This window comes from Opisthocomus hoazin, chromosome 16 (assembly GCF_030867145.1).
Source record: "Opisthocomus hoazin isolate bOpiHoa1 chromosome 16, bOpiHoa1.hap1, whole genome shotgun sequence".
Classification (NCBI taxonomy): domain Eukaryota; kingdom Metazoa; phylum Chordata; class Aves; order Opisthocomiformes; family Opisthocomidae; genus Opisthocomus; species Opisthocomus hoazin.
Window position 1 is genome coordinate 17,548,527 of NC_134429.1, and position 24,430 is coordinate 17,572,956.

Sequence of the window (24,430 nt, forward strand, 5' to 3'; positions counted from 1 at the left end):
GAGCCTTTGTGCCGCCGGGAGCCTTTGTGCCGCCGGGCCCGGCGCCCCTTCCCCGGCAGCGGCCCGGCCCCCGGCCCGCTCCCCACTCCGCCTTCCCCTTATTCTTTTAAATCACTTCCATCCACTTTACCCATTGGTTCCGGCCTCCTGCCGGGTCACGGGGTGCCGCGCTTCCTCCAATAGGGAGGCCGGATACTGGCATGCGGCTCCGGCCTGGCTGCGGGTGCTGGGTGCCCGTGCGGTGCGTGCGTGCGTGAGGGAAGGCAGGCGGAGGCAGCGCTCGGCTGCCCGGACCCCAGCCCGCCGCCGCCGCCCCTCCTCCTTCCTCCCCTCCTCCTCCTCCTCCCCGCGCTCCCCCGCCCCGCTCCTCGGCTCCCCGCGAAGATGCCCCTGGGCTGCCGCCGCTGAGGCACCGCGCGGGGACCCTGCCGCTCGCCGCCGCCGCCCGGGGCCATCGGGGAGCCGCTCCCGCCGCCGCCCGCCCCGCGCCCGCCGCCGCTTTGTCCCGGCAGCGAGACGGAGCCGCCGCGGATGGTGTAGCGCAGCGCGGAGGTAGGCGCGGGGCCCTCTCCCTCCCGCCGTCTGCGTGCGGGCAGCCGCCTGCCGGGGTCGGGGAGCGCGGGGTGAGGGGGCTGCGGGGGGAGCGCGCGGGAAGGCGCGGAGGGGAGCGCGGAGGGGGGGAGCTGCACCCGGGAGGGGCCGGGGCCGCCTCGGTGGGGGCTGCTTCGGGGTTTTTGTTTTTATTGTGTTTTTTTTTTTGGCTGGAGAGCGTCGCGCCTGTTTAACGCCGGGCAGAGGGAGGGCTGCGGGGGGGAAGGCGCAACTTGTTCGGGTAAACGGGAGGCTGGGGAGTGAATTCACCGGGGTGCGCCGGGGGGGCCGGCTCAGGTGTTTCAAGGGGGCACTTATTGTGTGTGGCGGGTACGGAATGGCGAAATTCAGATTTTATGCAAATGAATTAAATCATAACATTTGCAGTAGCATAGGAAGGGGTGGGGTTTCTTCTTTCTTTTCTTTTTTGTTTTGTTTTGTTCCGATTTCTCTTTCTAAAGTGTGAAAAGAAGATGACCAGAATCAGAAAAGTAGTAGGAGGCAGCCAGCGTTAGAGGCTGCGGTGCTGGAGCTGGCTGTTCAGGAAATTGCTGGGAAGGAAACAATGTGATTCATTGTTGTAGTGTCTTTTCCCTGAGATTTATTTTTTACCCACTGGTTGCAGTTATTTTGATTTACTGACTTCTTATGCTGAGTTTTTCCTCGAAGCAGTAATGTTCTTGGAGATTAGAAGCTCAGAACGTTTTTATGCAGTCAGCAGGCCGCTGTCTGGTGTCTGTTTACTCCTGAGTTACATCGAGCAATTGTTGGAATCAAAGATACTATTTTGCTTGTGCACCAATGGAACTGAAATGAGGAGCCTCAGCCTCTAGTTCTTACTATTACAATTTAGTAAAAATGCTTTCTCGGAGCAAATCTGGAGTGACATAATTCAAATAGTATGCCTGCTCTTAAAAATGGATTTTAACCAAGTAAAAATTAACACTATGTCAAAAGAAGTAGTTGTTGGTTGTAAAAAGCGTGTGTCAAATTTCTTATTAATGTGCAACGTACAATATTTTTTTGTAGTTCTAGTATTACCGGGCAAACATCTTGTTTTTTTTGTGCACTGCTCCTTTAACCACCATAGATTTCTCAGTTCCAAGAGGGGTGGAAGCGTTTCTATAATAATGAAAGCACTTCTGGTAAATACATCTCATCTTGGTTTTACTCCTTGAGTTTGTACCGTCGACTACGACTGGGGTTGATTTCTGTGGCCTGGTTTGGATGAATAGCGATTTTAGAGGTTTGTCCCCTTGGTTGGTGAGCTCTGGAGGGAAGAGGAGGAGGTGGATGCACACAATGCCCAGGCTTGGAGCTCATTGTTCTTTGCCGTACGCTCCGCTGTGTTTGGGACTGTGCTCTCGCTCAAACGCGGTGTCTTTTTTTGTTGAGAAGTGAAATGTAGAGAATGGGAAGCATTTTCTGCCTTTTGCCTCCTTCCCCATAACGGCCTTTTGGTAACCCTGCGAAAAAGCAAAATAGTAAATTAGAAGCTAAAGGGCGCCAAAACATTCTGTATGTTCTTTCCTCCTCCCCTCCCAGCGCTGGCTCGGCTGCTTTCTCTGTCTGCAAGGGAATATATACAGCGAGAGGGAGCACGTGAGGTGAGGCTCGGAAGGACACTCATTTCAACCCCTCTCAACTTTCTTTAGCGTTCTGCCTTCTCCCCCCACATGAAAACCCCAGCTGGCTGGAGATAAAAATGACTCCACTTGAGATTTGTTTTAGCTTTGGGATTTTTGGTCCGGAGGTGCCTGTGCAAGGGAAACTACTGATAAGGGAGAAGACTTCGGGTAATTGCAAAAGTAAAAGGAAATGTGCATAGGTTAGAAGTGGGTTTCAGTGTATACATGATTTCCTTTCTTGATGATTCTTGAATGTTGCTGTTTTTACAGGAGCATCTGTAAAATAAAAAGAAAAAAACAAACCCAAAACAGCAAAATCCCCCAAAACACAGACCAAACAAAACCCCTGATCAAACCCAGTTGTAGAATCGTAGTGTATCTCGGGTTGGAAGGGACCTGTAAGGATCATCGAGTCCCAACTCCCCGCGGGACTGCTCCTGTAGTGTGTGCTGAAGCTGTGAAGGGACAGCTGCTGCACCAGGGCTTGAGCAGCTCCGTGGGCTGGCTTGTTGGCGTAGGGTAGAATTCCAGTTAGCTCAGTGCTAACTTCAGCTAACTGGTGATACTGAGGTGTGCAGGAGCAGGTAAAAAATAATATGTGCATACTGAGGAATAGGTGCCAGTGTGCTAGATCCTGTGGAAAATAAGCAGCAGTTACTGTCTTGGTTTAATCGTGAGGCCTCTAAGTTTTGTTTTTGACTCTTTACCTTTCTTCAGTCTGTAACTGGGGTAAATGACTTCAGTTTCCTTACCTGAATAAAATGTGGTGATTGCTTCTGGATAGAGGACGCTTTTTTGTATTTTGCTACAACTCGTATAGCTTTGGTGTGGCTAGTGATAATTTTATCATTATTGTAGGCTATTGTCTGCGTGAATGCTATGATTTGGGTTCACAGAGAGGTACAGTGAAATACTTATGCTGCCTCTCTCTGGCTTTATGATTCCTACAGCATACGAATTTGTGCTGTGGGGTGGCTGAGAGAGGGAGAAGTCTCTGGCTGGACAAAGCTCTTGCTGTCCCTGTGCAAAACGGGAAGCATTTCTCAGGCAGAAAAGGTAAGCGGCGCTAGAAGAGACAGACCTGCCTTAAACAGTAATTACGTAGCTGGATTAACACATGGCGATGTCTTGGCGTCCAGGGCTTTGTTTTACCTTAGTGGGGGTTGTGTGTGCATGCAGAAGTCGGTCCTGTGGAGCTGTGGGTGTAGATTCAGTGCTGCCACAGCAAAAGGCTGATAATCAACAGTACTCACGAATGTGAAGAGATGTGGTGTGTGTAATTCTTGATGCTGATTACAGCTTAGGTGAGAAAAATGGCATTCTGATGTTGCAGTTTAATAACTGACTTTTTTTGATAGCATGCTATTTGTAAATTTACTATCATAGCTACAATATGCATCTTTCTGTTCTACCCATACTGGGTAGTTGTTTTGCCTATAAAGGAGTTATTTCACTTTTGGGAGTGGGAGGAAAAAAGCATGCTATGAGCATATAGAATTTTGCAAGTATGTGTTACTGGCTGTGTAATGGCACAGCAGAACCTGTGTTATCCTCTCAGCAGAGCTGTTGGTACATTAAGATTGCCTGAGGGTAGCTTTGATTTCATTACGTGCCATATTTAAGGACACTGTAAGCTTCAGGAACATGTTACGCTCAGTGTTGTTGGCATATGAATACAGTACTTGAATTGTAGTTAATTTCTGGTTTAAAAATCATGACAAGTGGAAAACAATTCGTTATTATGTGATCCTGGAATGAGGTGAGTGAGGAACTACGGAAATTTAAAATGGGTGGTCGAGGTTGGAGTTAACCGTTAGAAAACAAAACTCTCTAACTTTCTACTGTACCCTTTTTTGGGTTCTTTTAGGATGATATCGTGGTTAGACTAACTGTTTTTAAGGTTCAGCTACTGTCTGGTTTTGCTATGGGAATATATTGCAGTTGTGTCAAGTCTAAACAAATCATCCTGCTTGACTTCAAGGGATGCGTAGTATCTGACTTAAGCACAGAGGTTAAATTTAAATCAATAAGCATAAAATGCAGCATATTTTAAAAAAAGACCTATCTTGGAACTGAAACAGAACAAAAACCCTATTGATCAGAGACCTGTTTATTTAGTGTGCATTTTTTAAAGCTGCCTGAAATGAAGCTTGTACTCTATTGATGTTAAGTTGGTTTATTGCAACAGGGAAACTGGAAGGTCTGTGAGATGGGTGTTGGTGGGGTGGCAGGTGTCGGGAGAGGTGCGGTTTGGGGATGGCACTAGCCACTGCTTGGAGTCAGAGGAGGTGTTAGGGAGCAGGATCTACAACGCCGTATTGTGCTCTTTATGTTGGTTTGCCAGCAGCGCTTTACACAAGCTTTTATAACGTTGGTAGCTGTGCCCAACTGCTCTTTTCAGAGAGGCTGATGTGTGAACAAAGGAGCAACCAAGATATGAATACTGCGCTGGCTTCTTTGATTTAGAGTCTGCCGGGGCAAGGCATTGCTGTAAGGGACTGAAGCCAAACAGATCGAAATATTAGCCGACTATTCCTGTCTCAATAGGTGGTGTTTTTTTGTTTTTTGGTGTGTTTTTTTTTTTTTTATACAAATAAAACCTGTCTGTTTAGTTCACTGAGCATCCAGAATAGTACGTTGACCTGGAGAGAAGTGAAACTAGCTTGTATAGAAACATCAGTTTATCCCCATTGGGCACAGAGGGAAACGATGGCCTTGTTTTGTGAAATTCTTAGAAATGTGTGTGTGAAATGCGCTGCACCAGAGCTGTTGCTGCTTCTCTGAATTCTAGGCTTAAAGGATTGCATTTTTGTTTGGCATCTTAATTCTGTTACAAGTGTAACTCTGACAATGTAGATCAGTTTAGGTATTGCAAAAATTTGATACATTAAAAAGCAAATTTTTATGACCGAGTTATCAAAAATAGGGTAATTCTTTGAACATGTAGGGTGTCTCTTTGTTCTTCCTACAGAACACGAATGAGAGGCTACTTCACTGTTTTAAGATTCAAGATAAGTGGAAGAAAATGAGCGCTCATTAATTTTGAGGTCTTAATTGATCTATGTGTTTAATCTACTTGTCTATATTAAAAAAAATTATTATCGTGGTGTTATCAATCCCTGTTACTGAAAGTCAATTTGGCCTGTTTCAGGTGTGTAACAGGGTTTCTGTTTTAAATGATGGCTGTGATGTGGTCTTCTCTACTGCATGCAATGGAGGTTGTAGTGTAAATTTATTTTTATGACCAGCAGTACTAACGAAGCTTGTGTTCTAGTAGCTTTGTGAGGAGGCGGGAGCGTTGCAAGTCCTAAAGTTTGCCCCCTCCGTTGCTGTTGCCAGTTGCTTCCTCTTTTTCCCCCTGTCCTTCTTAACACTTGAATGGACACGCGGCGCGGATGTGCCTATGGACTAGCTGGCTGCCAAGCAAAGCTTGAAATGCTGGTTTCTGTCTGGCCATGCCTTAGTGGGGATGTAATTAATTAGAGAGGTTTTTTCCTACCCATCTGCTGGCTTGCACAAAACTTTCAGGAATGTTGGTTATTGCCGAGATGGCTGTCGCGGCAGGCTGGTTTGAAATTCATTATGCACCAGAAGTTTCTGGCATGAAAGGAGAGGATAAGGGAATTGGGGAGGGGGATAAAGAGGGGAGTGACATAAGTTAGGGAAGTTGATTTTTCTCTGAGAAACTAGGTTAAAGAAAGAGAAGGCAAGTTCTGTCCTCTAGTGCTAGTAAATATTTCTGTCTGTGTCTTGAGCAGTTTCTCCTTTATGTTTGTCTTTTTGATATGGCCACCTGTTTTGGGGTGGAAGCAGACAAATTCTTGGGTACTTGGCCCATCTTCCTGCAGATCTGTCTGTCTTTTTTTGGAGCAGTTTGGAAGCATTCATAGTGATCAGCTGGTCTAGGAGGAGGCATCTCACACAACTGTTGGTTAAAATGCACAGGGGGAACATTCCTGTTATATATTATGCTAAAAATGAATAAAAACACAAAGGAGCAGAATTTCTTACTAGTGAGAAATCACTGTTAAAATTTTAGAAAACCAAGCTTTTGTTTGGTTCGACATGGCTCTTTGTGTGTGTTGATACTAATTCTCCAGCAAATGAATCCTCATCTAGAGTAAGCCTAATTCATTTTAGGGGGCTAAAAAATGGCAGGTCTTACTTGATCTCAGGTATCTTGCAAGTGGTATATGTTAAATTTGTAGGCAGATATTATATGTTAAACTGTTGATCCTACAGTCAGATTTCTGTACATGGAATGGTGGCAGTCTGAGCGTGTGTAGGGGAGTGGATGGGGGAATCTGCCTGGGGGCAGGGGGGTTGTCGATCATGCACATCATGACACACATAACGTGTGTGTGTGTGCATATATGTCTGTGCCTTACGTGAGGTGGGGACACATGAAGGAGTTAGGGTAGGACAAGTTGCTCTGTAGCTTACTGGATGTTAGATACACAGCAAGTGTCCCCTCTCAGTGACAGCGTATGGGAGGGATGCGCATTTCCTTTCCCTGAAGGACAGGTGACTTCAAGCAGCTCTGCTGGCTTCTATCCTTTAGTAAATGGCTCTGGGCACTTAACACAGAGTGGCTGTGACTCATGGGACCTCATCTGTGCATTTATACCTGGAGTCAGCAGTCTGTGCAGTACTACTCATTCCATAACCACCCAAGTATTACATAAAATGACAAGTCTTTTTTTAGCTAGTATCTTAACAATTCTAACAATATATTTGTAATGTTGGCAACAGAAGCTCTAGTGAAGAGATATCTTAAGCTTTCTTTAAGTGAGAAATGGTTCAAAGCACGTATAGACTGTGGGAGAGGTAAAATGGGTAGTGAATAATAGACTTTTAGGGTTAGAGTTGCAGCTAAAGGCCTTGAGTCAGACTTGTGATGCCAGAGAGGTGTCTTTTCTATACTGCTGCTGAAATTGCTATGGTCTAGTGGGAGCTTGTAAGACTGTACTTTGTTTTAAACCTGAGCACTTAGGTAATTAGGTGATTGCACTGTGGGATGATCTAGAGGTGACCGTACTAGTGGGGTGGAATGGAGAATTAAAAAAGCATCTGATGGTTTCTGTCAAAACTTGCTATTTTGGTAACCAGTTTATACCCTGGTTTAAAGAAAAACAGGAAGAATAGTTAGTAATTAACTATGTGTTGTAGGATGTTAAGGGATCAGAAACTTTGTGCTAAATATCAAATTTATTAAATATATATGTATGAGGATTATGAATCATCTTAAACAAGTGTGTACATGACCTTAGCCTTGCTGATAGCAATAGCTACAGGGGACTAGAATACAAGATGTTGATGCTAAAATGCTGCTTTATCTTTTACTTGATTTAGGAGTCTTCATCCATTCATGCACGTTAACGTGATAAGTGTCATGAATGTGAAAAGAAGAAAGTGATGGTATATCATGGGGTTTGAAGTGCTTTAAAGGTTATATTTCTCCAGAAATAATACCCAGTAAAATATCACGGTGTCCAGGCAATCGGGACCTTCGGATTTGCTTTGAATTAATAAATAGGACTTGGCATGTGGGAAGGTTCTTCAGAGCAAATGCTTCATGGTGGTAGAGTGGACACACACATCAAATGCTTTTTCCTATACCTGGAATTGAAGAGTGGCTCTGAGCTTGGAAAACTTTGAGCTGACGGGAGCTGCTTTTCTCTTAAACTTCTGTCTTGCACTGTGTGTGTGTCTTTTTGTTTGATTTTGGTGTTGTGTGGTGTTTTGTTTGTTTTTTTTTTTAGTAGTGATACTTATCTGTTCTTTGGAATTCCAGTTTTTCTTGTTCACACACACAACTGAACCTGTCTCGGTATTCTACAAGTTTTCCTTTATAATTCTTCAACTTGTTTTCCCACCCCCTCTGCAATAGCTGTAATGCAGGTAGTTCACGTCTTGTTCAGGTGCATCGGCTTCACTGTGATCGTACTGAAGTATGAACTTAGAAGTATGAAAGAAACTTCAAGGTGTGGAAGTAGAAGTATGAATTTGTATTAATGGAGTTGCTTAAAATGTACCTGGTTAAGGCCCAGGCCCAGTATCTGACAAGATTCTGCAAAGAAAGCTTTGCCTTTCTCTTTATTCTTAGTAAATTTGAACATGGAAGAGACCCCAGGTTCTTTCGGTGAACAAAACACACAATTTAACGGTAGTTGTATATTGTTCTGGTACGTGATGTCTCTGCTGGGATGGTACATCTTGTCTGAAAAGGAGTGCAGTGTCTCCATTAGAGATCTTCTAATGAGGTCGGCGCAGGAGACTTCAAACACTTAATCCTGCTTTTCAGAAACTGGGGGTGAGATGCAGGAAATCTAATTTATGTCTCCAAGGTCATTCATTTTCATGTAACTTAATAGACCTGCCTCTTGACTGCTCCTTAAACCACTGGATTATGCTGCTTGCCTTCTAACGTGAACCCTTAAGATGAGAAACTTTAGCCAATCGTAGAATGGACTTAAAGGTATTTAAACATACAAAGATTTCTGAGAGTCAAATGCCCAGCTACTGGGACCCATCAGGAGATAAACTGGCTTTACCTTAAGACTGGTTTGAGCTGTGCATTTAATTTCTAGTGTATTTTATTTAAGACAAACTACAGGTTTATTAGTATCACACACAGAAGTTTATTTGATGTTACTGCGAACAAAATCGAAATGGGCATGTTTTCAGTGAATTAAAACCCATTTTATTTTATTTTTTGAGAACTTGCTGTGATTTGCCCCTTGTATCTGTGGTTAATCAGGGAAACCTCCCTCCCCCTTTCTTGTTCACAGTGTTTTCTGTGACTCAGTTTCCATGGCAAATTTTATATTCCCTGCGGCTTAATTCAGCTGAACTCAGGGCAGAGCCTATGGAAGGCTTTCGGATGATGACAGTAGAAAAACTGTTTAAGGTTGCTCTTGTGTTTGCTGGCCAAAGCTAGAGTAGAGTGTTGTTTTATAGGTTAAAGCTTTAAGTCAAAGGAATTGAGTGAAAAGGGGCAAACATGAATGACTTGAAGGTGAATGTTTGTGAAGAAACTTGGATAGAGCCGGGGTAATGGAAGTGGTTCTCCTAAGGCAGAGGTGCAAATAAAACAGCCCAATGTCTGAATAAAGGGAATGTGGGTTTAGGACTGTTCTGCTTACAGGCAGTCTCTCGGTGTTGGGGGGAGTTGCAATGCATGCTGCTGGGTGGAAGTTTGAGTAATATTTGGATTAGAAAAGGGCCAGGTTGACTGTTACCATGTGCTCTTGAAAGGAAAACTTAAGGAGAATCCAAGTTCTCTCCTGATCTGCTGAACCAGTCCTCGTTGCTGTTTGGCTGTCTTCATCAAAATTTTGAGATACCGTAGGAGTGCAGTAGGTGAAAATACAGTGGTGCATGTAGACTAGTAGTCTGAAGATTTTTTTGTTATTGTACTATTGGTGGGGAGGTGCTAAAATTAATAATGATGTCTGGCTACGTGTCAGATGTCGTTCAGCAGGTCAGTAGAAACATAGGTGGCTTGTGACATAGTTATTTTGTACCTCTGCTTATATTTTTTTCATAATTAGGCCAATTTCCCTACTGTAGACTTTGGGATTCCATATGCTGTTATTCTTTTTTGGTGATTAACGTGAGTGTTTGAGGATATGTTTCTTCTTCCATGCGTCTCAGTCACTGTCACAGCTTACCTTCGGTGGTGGCGTTGTCAAACGCAGTTCTGTAAACAGTGTATCTGCTCTTTCTTCTGGTTGGCAAAAGTCATTTGATTCTTATTTCCTCCTTCTCTTCAAGTTGAATAGACTTAGTCTTTTATTGTTGAATTTCATTGTCTAACCGCATGCTTCTCTTTCCATGTCTGTACTATATGAAAAATGAAACTGGCTCCACTTGCGTTCTCATTGTATGTCACTCCTCTCCGTGCAGGCTTGCTTCAATTAATGAGCCCTGTTCTCTTCCCTGCACTAATTATTCATCAAATAACTGCTTCCACAGCTTTTGTCCCAAAGTACAAGTTTAGTAAGATGTGGAAAGTAATTACTTTTGTGTATGTTTAGTGAAGTCTTCTGAGTCCTGATAAGTTATATTCACACTTTTCCTTGCTGGGACTTTGCTGGGGCCCTAATGCACAGGGCAGATACTCTTGAATAGAAACAAAGGCTGGGAGGGATTGTTAATGAATGAGGCCGCTTGTTTATAGCATTCTGTTTGAAATTAAACATGTTTCCTGTATTAAATCCCAAAGGTATTTTAATTAGGTCATATATTCAATTTCTGAAGATGATAAAGGGTCGTGCTACAAGTAGACAACAAGAAAGACTGGCAAGAATTGTTGTTGATTCATAGCAAGGATTTAGATGTCGTTGGTATTGCAATATTTGGATTGTGCTCCAGGCACTGTAAAAAACCCACACAACTTATTGCATGACCTTGAGCTGAAAAACTCATTGCACTTGTGTGTTTCTGCGTATGAAATGGCTGTGATAATACTTTGTCGTTGTTATTGGGAAGTTTTATAGATGTTAAGCAATATGAAAACGCTATTTTTTATATCTGTTTACTTTGCTAATCTGAAACCATGTTGACTTAGTTACACACTCCATGTTTCCTCTTTGCAATGATCATGCAATAGCTAGTTAATGCTCGTTACAGGAACAGTAGGTGAACTCTCAGGAACCTGTTGTTCTACTGATTAAGAAATGACTTCATTTCAAAAATATTATCTGAGCAGCTCTCTTACCAGTTTATTGTGGTTACTCGCACCTTTTTCTCCCAGTGAAGAATGAAGTTCTCTTGCTATTTTACAGTGTTTGTTTTTTTTTCCCTTTCCCTTGGAACCAAACAGGGAGGGTGTGCTTTAAAAGTCTGGCTGTTGTTTTGGTGGTGGTTTTTTTCCTATATTGATGCCTGGAGGTTGATAGATATTAGGTGGTATATTTGCATCAGGGCACCAGTGAGCTCAGTTCTTGTGGCTAGGGATCGTCAGGTTCTCACTGTGTCTGTTAATCTGAGACGTGGTTGCTCTTTTACTTCAAAGTCTAACTGATGGCAACTTGCTGTTGTATCTTTGCATTTGTTATTTTGTGTCTAGATGTATCCTCAATATCTACCTGGTATTACTTGCTGATGTCAAAGTAGTGAAGGATCTGCTGCTAACAACAGCTGTAGGAAATATCTAATTCTTCAGTACTGAATGGAAATTATTCTTATTCTTTTTAAAATGTGTGTTCTGTTAGTTGTCAAATTTGAGTTATATTAAGTTTTCTTCTTAAAATTTTGGAATTAATTTCTAGTGTGCTGTTTTCCGTGGTGCTTTGAACTGTTTTATGCTACAATTCTTGTCTTGAATCAAGTTTGCCTTTAAAATAAGCTTCGTAGGTATTACTGTAACTTCTGACTCTCTGGTTTACTTGTGTGTGCTTTTAGCAGAAAATATATGCCTTTATGCTTTGTAATAGCTGGATGTGTCTAGGTATTACTAATGGAGAGCTCCTATAATTAGTCTCCCTCTTGTTACTAATTGACTATTTGCTCATTCAGAGTACAGTTCTGAATCAATACTGGAAATACATTCCGAGTGCCATTCTCTCTACCTCCTGAAAGTGAATGAAATTTGGATTTTGCTTTCAGGTGTACAAAGGTGAAGATTATAAATGTTGAATGAGCCTTCCAAGATGGAAAGAGGTGGTGTCACCCATTAGTAAGCTAAGGAAAGCCAGAAGGTTATTTCCTATGTACGTGTTTGCTTTTAACAAAAATATGTTCTTTAGATAGAATCTAGTTCAGAAGGAACATAATTTGAACCTCATTTAAATATGGTTCTTCAAAATCAGCCAGTGGTTCAGTGGGTGTATGAGTAAGAATAAAATTTGTATTTTCTAGCTTGCTTTCCCTCCCTGTCTGCAGGTGAGAAGAAGGGCGGGCTCCGGAGAGGAAAACTGGGCAGAAGAGATTAATACTTGCACTGCAGAAAACGGCCTGATCCTTTCATGATCTCGAGTTTCTGTTTGAAGTCCAGCTGGGTCTGTTCTCTGTGTGGCTGGATGTGGTTTTGAGCTTGTGTAATCTTTCTGTCTAGTCTGTGATTAGAAGAAGAGGTGGTGGTTGTAGTGAGCTGGTGTCACAAGTAAAACCAAAATATTTTTTTAAGCTTCAAAATAAAACTTGACATCATACAGACAATTATCAGGGAGCATATCTGGCGGGAAGAGGGTTTCTTTCTACTCCTTTTCTGAAAGTACTTAGGCATGTGTATGAGCATGCATCGTAGTTGAATGTGACTTATTTTTTTCCTCTCCTCGTTTTTTTTTTTTTTTTTTTTGAGAGAAAATGAAGACATTGTGCACTGTGTTCATTTTCCACAGTGTGACAGTACAGAAAGGCACAAGACTTAAAAGGTGCCTTAAAAGTACCGTTTCACTGAGGCAGCAGAGCCCTTGTCTTCAGTGTTTAAGTTCAGGGAAATGCCTTGGGGATAAAATATTTTAAATTTTGAAACTAGTGGATTTTTATGTGGGAAGAGCCTATTTGGGTAGCATCACTTGAACATCCCTTTGAGATTGTCGCCTGCTTAGTTCCTTGATGTTAACAGTTCTCAGGTCATCAGTTCCTGCTTGCAGAAATAGGACTTTAGGGGCCAGTCATCCATAGTGCAGTCTGACTTCTGTAGCTGTGGAGAAATGTCGTGTGTTTCAAAAGACTGCAGATGTTAAGTGTTTGTCAGGAAGAACTTGCAGAGCATGGTATGTGCCTGATAGGCTTGCTTTAGTGACTTGATGAGCTAGGAGTCTGGACTGTAGGTAATGTGGCTGTCAGGGTGGGCTGTGAGTGTGGTCTCTATAGTTCTTTTTTTTCTTAAAAACTGCTGGTATCAGAACAAACCTCTACTATTATGGAGACTGAACACTGCAGAAGGGTATATTAGAAGTTTTCACATTAATGAGAAACCACTTAGAGGAAGTGCAGAAAGTCTGACGTTTGGGGGTAACCCTGGGTAAGGTAATGCATCAAATGATTTAAGGAGGGAGCTGATATATGCTATTACAGTGCCCCATCCAAAGGGGTTGGTTTCAAAATGTGAATGAACTTCCTATGAGCAATAGCAGCCCTCCCCAATCACTCTGGGAGCTGGATATCCATCTGAATTACATTTGTCCGTTATGGTTAGTTGAGTATATTCCTGAGAAGACAAAGGCTTCGGTATAGACTTGTATAGTCTTGCCTTTTTGGTGATCCTGAGCTTGAGGAAACCCACATTTCTCTGTAGTGGGAACTCATTCAGCTGTGTCTAAAATTTGATGCTCTGGTAGGAGGCAGAAATATTTGTGATGCATTTAGTTCTTAGTGAAGCATCATAGCTGAAATGTTTAGAGAAATCTGCATTAGGTGACAAAGTTTTATTTTGCTTGCTAGTGCATGTATTTATTTTTTTTTCTCCAGCATGGGATTTCTTGCTGTTTTCTTGGTGTGAAAAGAACCCATACAGTGCCTTTCCTCATGGCACAATCTAATCCAAAAGGAAATTATAAGAAAAACTTTTTGGTTTGGGGAATGTGGTTCTCAACAAGAAGAATGTCACAGATCACCTACACACAGAATGATCTGTATCAAGATTGTTCATTATAGATATATTTACTTTAATATGTTAAAGAAAATTCCTTTTGTGCCTTTGAATAACTGTAAAGCTCAGAATTCACAGCTGCAGTTTTTGAGGTGAGAGGTTGATTCAGGTTTGGGATACAGTTAGATGCCGCTTCTGTACTGGTGACAGGTTTGATTGTTAGCACCACATAAAAAGGCAGAGTAAAACTTTGGACTTCATTTATTTTGGGTCAGAGTAGCGAGGAGATGGATACACACGTGGCCTGATGAGTGGTCAGTGCTGACCTGGACCAGTTGTCACTTGCCACAGGTATGAGGCGGTGGCTGGGGTAAAGGTAAGCAGAAAAAGCTTTCTGGAGGCTTTCAGGCAGTTTGAAATATTTCTAAGCAGGTTTAGCAGAAGGGGAAAGAACTGTGGAGATGATTACTAGGGGAGCTAGGGAGTGCAAAATGTGTTTATGGAAACAAGCCAATGCTTAAACAGAACTGTAAAGACCTGTCTTCTGATCAGCTTTTTACTGTGAAAAGAGCTCCCCAGTTTGAATTACAGGGCTCTGGTTAAATGATTACACGAGGTATGTTTAAAAATAGCAAATGCATTTTATGTCCAGTCAAATAAGGTTCTTGGCATTCAAAACTCAAATGAAATCTATGTTGACTTCCATCTGACAGCCAAGTGACTCAAATTCTATGTTTCTTGAAAGAAAATTGCTTTTTTTTGTTTGTTTTAGATTAATTCCACTGTAGCCTGTAACAAAGAATAATCTTGTACTGGATTTTCTTTAAAAGAGTAGGATCCATAACTCTGCAAGCATGCTTCAGTTCAGATTTTTAAAATAGTTCTTTTAATGCTTATGCTAAGGCAAGTTATAATTAGTGAAAACTATTTTTTCGATGTGAAATGGTCTATTGAATGCTTCTTTAGCTTGTTTCTGTGCACTTCAGTTTGCCAGATTAACAGAGCTATTAATAATAGCCACTCTTGCTTTTTCAGCATGAAGGAGTTGGTAAGCATGGAGCTATATGTAGTTTGTATTTTTAATTAAACTTGTACTGGGATTATCTTGTATTACCAGTTACCTTCTAGAAGATTATGTTCATAAAAGGTTCATGAGTTGTTAAGTGGAAGAGATTAAAGTGATTGTTGGCATGTTAGTAGAATTATTTGTTGCCTACGCAGCATTTGTTCATAGCTTTAATTTGCCAGTAATGGCAGACAAGTAAAATGCAAACATCTGAATTTTATAATCTACACTAGCTGGCAAAACCAAGCTGTATTTCGGAGTGATTGTCTGTCTTTTTTTTTTTTAATGTGATGTTTAGTAGTTTAGAAATACTGAGTGGAAGAATAGTGTTTTTTTCAGTCTTTCTGTACTGTTACTTTGTGATGATACTGTTAATGGTGTGACAAAAAAAGTGTTTTATTGAAGAATGGAAAACCACTTAAAGCATGGAGGGCACAAATGAGCGTGAAGCACTGATGAGCAGATGCCGGGGAAGACAAATTCCATTATAGTGGACTTGTAAATCCTTGCTGGGTTGGTCAGTTAGTCAATACAGGAAAGGCGTTGAAGGAATCCTGCGCTTAGATAAAGAATGTGTTGAAATACAGTGCTTAGTGCGGTTGTGTGCATCTAGATCTGCTTAGAATTAACTGAAATAGGTTGCAGCAGTAATGAAGAATACAGCGGGTGTGTCTCTGCTGTTACCAAAGACGTGAGTTGTGCTGTGCGTGAATGCCTTGCCTTGTTACGCTTTCCCGTTCCTCCCAGGGCAGTGTGAGTAAATGGCATCCATTCTGTGCTGATCTAAACAGTGCCTATTTGCTTTACAAACAATGATGTTACAGTTTGAGTAAACGTCTGTTTAGCTTTTAATGATGAAGATCAGGCAGGTTGTACAACTTTTAGCCACAGTTGCATCTATTTTAGCTGCAAGAAGGAAAAACAAATAGGGGAGATGATATGGCCAACTTTTATGTTGTCTGATTATGCACAGAGATACTGTGGAAATGTGACCTGTTATTTTGAAAGGCAATTTGTGGGATGATTTTTTGTATGTAGAGTAACGTGTTAATGGATGTGGTAGAACCAGTTCCCAGTGCATTCTGTGGTGCTACAGAAATGTATTGTACTGTTCTACTCTGTATGGCTTCTAAAAAATATTTTGCCCTCCCATTTTTAACAAGAGCTTCCCTTGTGGTGCTTTGAATTTGTGTGGGCTGGGGGGAAAGGAGATTTCTCTGTACGTGAATGAATTTGAGTTAGTGCGTCTTAGCAGACGGGCACCAACATTGTGCAGTGCTGGTGCTACGCCTGCTGTTCCATACTGACGATGACTGCGAATCTTGACATTACCACTAGCCCTTCAACAGGCTAATGCGTTTATCTCGAATTTGGAGATGTTTGAGATGATTAAGAATTCTAATCTTAATTGCTCTTTGAATGCCAAAAGTGTATTCTGTTAACAATATGTCCAATTTATCTCCATCCAGCTTTCCATCTGGCCTGTAGCGATGGTTGCGTTATGGTGTCAGTGTAAACATGTGCCCAGCTTACTGAATTTACAGAAGGACATTTTGTGTTACGTGACTGTAGTTAGAGGCCATGTATTGAGTGAGATGTGTGTGAGTTTAATTTGAAAACTTGTAAAGCAGTGACCGTTCCTAGTGTTCTGCTCTGAACTGTGCAAACACTGTTCCCATCTGTGGCAACCTGCAAAACCAGGTTTTCATTGCAGAACTCGATGAATGCATCACTGTGTTCGGCAACAGCTTCCTGGGGTTTTTGATGTTCTGACAGATAGGCAGTATATACATGATAGCTAGTCGTCACGTGGTGGCAATTTTCTCAGTAAAGCAATTTGTGTGGATAGAAATTCTGAACTTTCTTTGCTCAAACGTGAAGAATGCAAGTATGCTTGAAGTTAGGCGGATTAGTTACATTGATCGCCCTGTTTTCCTGATGCAGTGAGTTTGAGAAGGGCTATGTATTGGAAAGGACTATCAAGAAATTAACATTAGCTCGGTCTGTGAGTTTAGTATTTCGTGCATGTCTAGCCTGTAAAATGCTAAATGCAATGTTTTCTATTATAAAGGCTTAGCAAGGCTTAGAGATTATTTCTGGAGATTTTAAAATATGTACTATTTAATACATAATGCAAAAGGAAAATCTGGTTTCTTAATGTAGGAACATGAAAATGAAACCAGCTGCAACATTATGCCACCCTGATGCAGCTTTGATGCTATGTCTTTAGCAGCAGATTAAATATTGATACTTCTTTCTCCCCCCCTCGCCTTCCAGTAGACGTTTAACTTGCTTCTAAGTTTAAGACTATTAACTTTCAGTAGACTCTACTTGTTTTTAAGTTTTTATAGAAGAACTGGTCAAGCACCTGTGATTCCTCCACCTCATATTTTTATGAAGTATTAAGAGTTTATGTTTGTAGGTTAGGGACGAAAAACTGTGTAAGTGATTTCCTTCTATACATAGGTGTATCTGTGGAAAAGAAAACTGCAGAACTTTGTAAGCTCAAATGAGGCATGTTCATGTTGATAAGAAGGACCATAATGTCCCTTGGCTGCAGCAAAATCATACCCAAGATCAAGTAAACATTATATGAAATAAAGCTAGTAAAATGGAAAATAAATGTGTAATTATAACACAAATGAAAGACAGATGTTAGGAACCCAGGGATTACAAGGGCTGGTATGAAAACCATGCAACAATCTGATGGTTGTTAGAACCATATGTTAGCTCTCAAGTGTGAGTTACCACTGAAACTGTTCAGGATACTGGAAAAAAGTTCTAATACTTCTGAGGATTAGGAAAGCAGAGAGGTTAAGAGCAGGTTTATAAGGCTGTCAGAATATTCTGCTAGGACTGGAAGCATGTGAATTCGGTCGGACAGTGAGCTGCCTGCTACAGCAAATCCTTTGGCTGCGATGGCAGGCGTGCAGGTAGTCTGTCCCACGGTGTTAGCAAGGGAATGAAGAGTTCCTTTTTTGCCACTGCTGGCTTCTGAGACTACGCAGTTTCATGTGGCTCTTGGAAGTAGCTTAGCCCATCCTCAGACACCTCGCATCTAGAAGCTAACTTGTATTTTTGAAAGGGATTCACTAAATGCTCTTTCCTTACTATGAAAGAAGCTGAAATTACACAATACCAAACAGAATCCCTTTTTACTGAGCTAAAGGTGGCACTGTGCAGCACTGTAATTAAAGTGGAGTTGGAGGATCACTGAAAAGGTATTCAGGTACAACTGCAAGCTCTATAAAATACTTAACCTGCTAAATTCTGATGTATTTATTTAGTCCTTATTGTGGCGGAAATTAAATCAGTGGCAAGTGTTTCAGGGCTGGTCCATACTGACCCCAAAAATTAGCAAACTGATTTTTTTTTTTTTCTAAATTGCTGTAAGTTGTATTACCTTTTTTTTTTTTTTTTTTTCCTTTAATCCTGTAGCAAACTGACTGACTACTGAAATTGTCAACCCCAGGCTGAACAAAGACATGCTAAGATGACATGACTGGAAGTGCAGTGCTTTCTCTTCTGATGTATTGTTTGGCTCTCTTCTGTGTCTGTGTGTTTTTGCAGCTTTATCTCTAAGTGGATAGTCAAAGGTTCAAGGTTTCTAAGATGTGCAGATGATCACTCATTCTGTGTGTGATTTAGCTTATTGCAACTTGATGACAGCATCGAATGGAGTGCTGTGAGAAGATGGTTCTGTGGTGACTTCTTGTGTTGTTCTGCTTGCCTCATATCTTGCAACAGGGGAAGCAGATATCGGAGAGAACCTCAGTCTTAACTGAAGTTAGGGTTTGCTCAAGTTGCCTTTAAGCTTCGTTGGATAGTTAGTCTTTTAGAGGCCAAATTAAGATTAATACTGAAAACATTTTTTTTGTTTGTTTCTTTGGTACTGGTTTATCTACCTGGCTAAACTGTACCAGCGAGGTGGGATGCGGACTGAAGCATCTGCAGCGATACCCTGTGGTTTCTCTGTAAAACCGTCATTCTAAAAACTTGCTAGATTTTCGTAGAAACTAGTAATAATTCTTCCTCTTCAATGTCAAGCTCTGAAAAGGCTGCTCAGCAGGGAGATCTCTTCTGAATTGCGGCTGTTGATCTTTCTGCTTAGTTTGTTTGCTCTTCTGCAAGCAGTCTGTACAAAAAGTACCTATCACATAGCTTGCTTTTGGTTTTCATTTGATCCAGAGCTGTCTCCCTGCAAGTTCCCTTTCCTAGTTTTTTGTTAGTTTGTGATGTAGAAAGATAAGTAAATATTTCTGGGTGGTAAACTATGAAGAGTAGAAACTGAGTGTCTGCTGTAATGTTTCACATTAAAAACAAAAATCAAATGCAACAAAATAATATCCCTTCTTGATAAGGAAGAAAGCAAAATACTTCCCGTCTTAAGAGTCAAAAGTCTTATCAGAAGGTGCTTGGCTTTGTTGCTCACAGAACGTCCTTTTTTTTTTCTTTCGGATGTCATGGCTTGCTTCCTGGGAAATAACATGCCTGAATGATTTGTAGGGACTAGAGAGTCCTAATCTCTGCTGTGTGCTGGAGGTTGAGGAAAGGATGCCTGCAGTTACATCCAGTTGTGATAAGTAGTACTGGCGTTCCTAAACAGCCGTTCCTAAGCTTCTCTAGCCATGACACGAATTCATCAGCTGACTGCATCACTGGAAATGGAAATTGCACTTGACTTGACTCAAAGGATCTGATCTTTGGCATTCAGGGGACAGAACACAGTCGATATTCCCCAATGCTAATAAAACTTGGCAGCTTTATAGTGACAGCCAAGCGTCATGCCTGGAGACTTCCATGTTTACAGAATTGTCAGTAGTAGGTCTTCTGACTTTGTTTCTCTGAAGAGCCATAAGCGTTTGTGTGATGCAGTGGGTGGTTTCTGTAAAGACGGGTAGTTTGTCTCCAACTCGCTCCTAGATTCTTGGATGTGTGAAACAGTATGCATGGTAGTGAAGAGAGTTTTGGTATTGCCCCCCCAGTTTGGATATGAATGCCTGCAGACTAAAGCCCACCCATAGCTGCTTTTTCGCATTAACTCTCGTGTGTGTTAGTGCGTGTGGAGTGGACTCATCTGCATCTTGACTGCTGAAAGCTGACTGCTGGGGTAGAGAAGGGTGGTGGGGCGTGAGAGACCACTGCTACAAAGCTTCTGTAAAGAAACAGGAAAGGAAATAAATGTATAGCTCCATGACAGAATGCTCTGTTCTGAAGCAGCATGAGGGGAAAATAGTCATATTCTGTGACGGCAGAATCAATAGGGCCTCTGTTGAAATGAATGAGAATTTTTATCTCCTGAGGCTATTGTTGAGGGCAGACTGAGGCAAATGTTTAATGGGTTCATGCTTTTGAAATAATTCTGTAACTGTAAGGGAGAGGAACACGCTTTTAAAAATTGAGAGAGCAATTATGAAAAGGAGGTTAGTTGCCACTTCTGTAAATGGTTCCTTTTGTCAGAGTTGAGTATTCAGTATTTGAACAAGCGTCGGGGAGTCAGCAGTCATAGCAATCACAGGATTTCTGTTTATGTATTTATTTTGTGACTTCAGACTTCGTGTGTGTTGATTTGCACGTCTGTAAAATGTGGATATCTGTCCTGAAGAAAGCTGAACATATATATAGAGAGAGGTAGAACTTCTGGTTTCAGAGGGCATACCTCCTGCAAAAAGTAACTTCAGAAAAATATAATTATATACCAGCACCTTTTTCATTCTTGAATTTTGGCGTTTAGGTTGTCCCACAGGATGACTCGGAAAAGCATGCAGTTCTCAAAGTGCTGATCAACACCGCAGACGTGCTGTAGTAGACCTCTGCAATCTGGTGCCTGTTACTGACTGCACTGTGCTGAGTAAGAGCACAGTGGTGCATGGGAGTAGTGAGCAATGGGCTATTCTTTCAAGTGCAGTACCTGTTTTTCCTGGTGCAAACCAGAATAAAGAGTAACAAATGATTATGGAGTGTAACATTCACATGAATGAAGTGTTATCAACTCTACTTGAATGTTGGAAAACATCTGGGAATTCATGAAGTTCTTGATTTTTGTTTTTCTTTTTTTTTTTTGTACAAAAACTTCAAATGTGTGGATGCTCTGTTTTCACTTTTGACAAAATCGTTCTGGATAATAAGGTGTTTAGGCTAGGCATGCAGCTCACTTAAAATTCAGAAGGAAGAGTGAGAAATTCCAGCTGGAGTTTCTTGTTTATAAAACACGTGTACACTTGCTCTTGTCTCCTTCATATATGTATACTTATGCATATATATATATAGCTGCAGTGTTCATTATGCAGGCAAGGAAAAATGAGTACTCGCTGGATTGCTAGGTATGTTTGTGCTTCAGCAGTTTATTCTAACCTACTAATTTTGTTTAAGATGGAAAGCATTTACTTGGGTCACTTGCCAAGTTTGATACTTTCTTATTTTGTTTTTAAAATGCTCAGAGTACCAAAAAACCTTTGTAACATCCTCACTTCAATTACTGTAGTGGGAACCAGGGAAGAAAAATGCTTTTTTTAAAAATGAAAGAATAGCTTCAGTTTCAGAAATAGTAAGCTGAAGGGATTTTCTTTCTTCCCTTTACCTTGTCAAATTAACATGATTGCGTGTTTCACTTTTTATGCTAAAGAGTTTCTGATCTTCAAAGGCAACTTTCAAAAAGACATGCTGGTTCAGCCAAGGAGACTAATATTTTAGAGGGAATATTACCAGTAATAAAAAAGACAGAGTTGTTATAGTTTGCATTAATTTTAATAACTTTTTGTACAGCTCTTGAGTCAAGATGTGAGAAATTCAAGGGAAACACGGTTCTTCATTTGACTGTGCTGTATTTATACCTGCTGTATAGGATTAGCTCACACAGACATGTAAAAAGGCTGCATGAAGCCTTGCTGTGTGGCTTGGTGTAGGAGTGCCGCATCAGAGGTGTCACTTTCTAATGTCTCTTTAGGGGTCGCACGACCCTGTATCCATATTGCCCCTGCTTGTGATCTCTGCCCTTCAAATGGGGCAAAATACTATGAAAATTATCTTGGGTTTCAGCAGCATTGGCTTTAGTAGAGGGTAAAAAAAAAAACACCTAACATGGTCCATGGTGCTTAAGTTCTTCTCCTTTCCATTAGAGGTTGGGAAAAAGGATAGCACTTGTTTTTTCAGGCTCTTTATTGGTCAAATTAATATTCATTTGCCAGCTTCACACTGTAAAGCAGTGTGGCTGATGTGAAATGTTTTCCATTTAATTCTTCTAGGTTGTACCAGCAGCTCAATGTTAGTAATCCACTGTGGAAGTTGATTCCTTTGAGATATGGAGGCCAGGAATATCAGCTCAATTTTGTCTGGTAGTCCTGGGTAGTAGTTGATCGTATTTTGCTTATGTTCAGGTCAAGTGGAGATTGATAGGAAAGCTTGTGAGTCTGGATTCCTTACCCCTCCCCAGATCAAGACAATAACAGGTAAACATGCTGGGCTCTGAGTACTTCTGGGACTCTAATTTGTCTCAGAGTAGTTTAAGAGATAGGGAATGTAACGGACCTAATCAAATGCATGCAAATAGCACAATGAATATTCATGCAAAAATAATAAAAAATTTAAACTTAACTGCATTGTTAGAATTAACATTATATGCCTGACTGAGAAGTTTAAGTAGCGATAGTGGTAAACAGTATTCTTGAATTAAACTTGAGTAAAAGGTTGTTTTTTGTATCTGTCTTGGTAACCTAACTTACAGGTTTTCTGTAATAATTCAAATGGAAAAGAAGGAAAAAAGTGACTATTTAAGTAAGTTGGGTGGGAGGGAGGGGGGCAATGGTTAGAAATTTTTTTTCCTGAAATGCCTGTTACTTGGTGGGATGAGTGAGAAAAAAAATTTTAAATGGGGCGAGAGGAAATAATAAAGAAATGGGTCTGTCTAGGCAGAAAGTCAGAACTGTTATGGAGGAGATGAGATAATTCAATATTAAGGTACCTTCCTCTGCCTTGCAGTGATGTGAATGTAATGGCTTGTAGCTGGCATGTAAGCAAGAGCAAAACAAACTAAGAGCTGCCTCCCCTGCCTCCCCCCACGTAAAAGATGCAAGTGTTTCTTTTATGTGCACTAAATATTGTTTGGGAATGAGGGTTCCTGATACATGCAGCTGCCTTTTCCTGAGGTCTCAGTTATCCACACAATGCATGTTTTCCAAAAAGATGTAAAATCAGAAACAAATGTGGGTCTTCCACCTAATGAGTTCCTGTGAAACGTCAAATTTCATTTGTCACGATAACCGTCAATAATGCACCGGCGGTTTTGACTGCGTTTGGTTAGGTATTAAATTCGACATAGGCAGGGGTGCCTGAAGTTCATCTTTCATGCTGCTGGAGCTGGTGCTCTTGACAACTGCTTTTCGTGTTCTGTGGTTCTGGTTGGGGGTTTGTTGGCGTTGCTCATAACTGTGTGTGTATGTGGCTTGTGTGTTTGTAGATGTTTTTCTTATAGTAAAGAATTGCTCTAAAATTAGTTGGCTTCACTCAGATAAGCTTCTACTCTGAAGTTAATACTGCTTTGAAGAAATTTTTCCTTCTATCCTGTCAATCATTCTTACATTATTAGTTTAATAAGCGATTACATTCCGTATCTGCATTTTACTTGCTGAAATGGAGGCAGGGTTATAAATGGTAATAACTATATATAGTACTTCTGTTGTAAGGTAAGCGGAAAACTTCAAATGGGTTATATCTTGTACTTAATCATAGCTTTGTCTAAGGTGCAATCCCCGGTGATTTGTCAGCGTGTGGTACACAGCCTCTGTAAATGCTAACAAATGCATTTAGAATCACTGCTAAGGGTTGATACCAACTGTACGCTGGCTGTTGAGTGGAGAAGTGTATCTGCAATGTGATTTCTTGGCAATGTGTGGAAGCAGCAGGGTAATTAAGATGGCAAACCTTGGAGATCTAACATCCCCTCCCTCTTTCCCTAGAAAATCAGCTACATCATTGAAACAAGACTTGAAAAGCATGCTCTGAAGCCAGAACAAACACTCTGAAATTTTTATCATAATGTTGCTTTTAAAAGTCCTAAATGTCCTCTATTTAAAATGAAGTTCTTTTGTATTAACCTGCTTTCATATGCTAGCTTTCACCAGACTGCAGAATTGCCTGATTTGACTTTCTAATGTAACTGTAATGAATCTTCTGGGAAATGGAGCGATTGAATGCATATACGGTGCAACTCCATTGTAAAATATTCTGTCAGATCTGCTATATTTCTGATTTTTTTTTTTTTTTTTTTTTTTTAGAGGAGGGATGTCCCTGTCAGGTATTAAAGCTGAGACCAAATGTATTCTCTAGGGAGCTTCAGGAGCTCAGACACTACAGTGTGTAATATTGCCTTGATTAAATATATCTTCAGCATCACATACATAAATACATTGGGTGGTGGTGGTACAGTTATATTAAATTCAAAGGCATGTGTTTGGAGAGAAAAGAATAAAGATTAAAATTATTGGCAGACAGTCTTGTGATGCGCGCAAACAGAACTGCTGTGCGTTATGCATGCACGGGTAGCAAGGTGAAATATCTGGTAGCCAGATAAAGGCTGTATACATCTGTGTGTGACAGCTCGGAAGG

The 24,430-nt window shown here is 41.0% G+C and overlaps 1 protein-coding gene across 2 annotated transcripts in view; it reads left to right on the forward strand.

The window, feature by feature from the left end:
* The first annotated feature begins 464 nt into the window (after nt 1-464).
* Nucleotides 465-24,430, forward strand: part of RERE (arginine-glutamic acid dipeptide repeats) — a 250,854-nt gene continuing 226,888 nt past the window's right edge. For both annotated transcript variants that reach the window (XM_075437109.1, XM_075437111.1), the window contains exon 1: nt 465-552. The gene's annotated coding sequence lies outside the window, so the exon portion shown is untranslated. The remainder of the gene's footprint in view (nt 553-24,430) is intronic.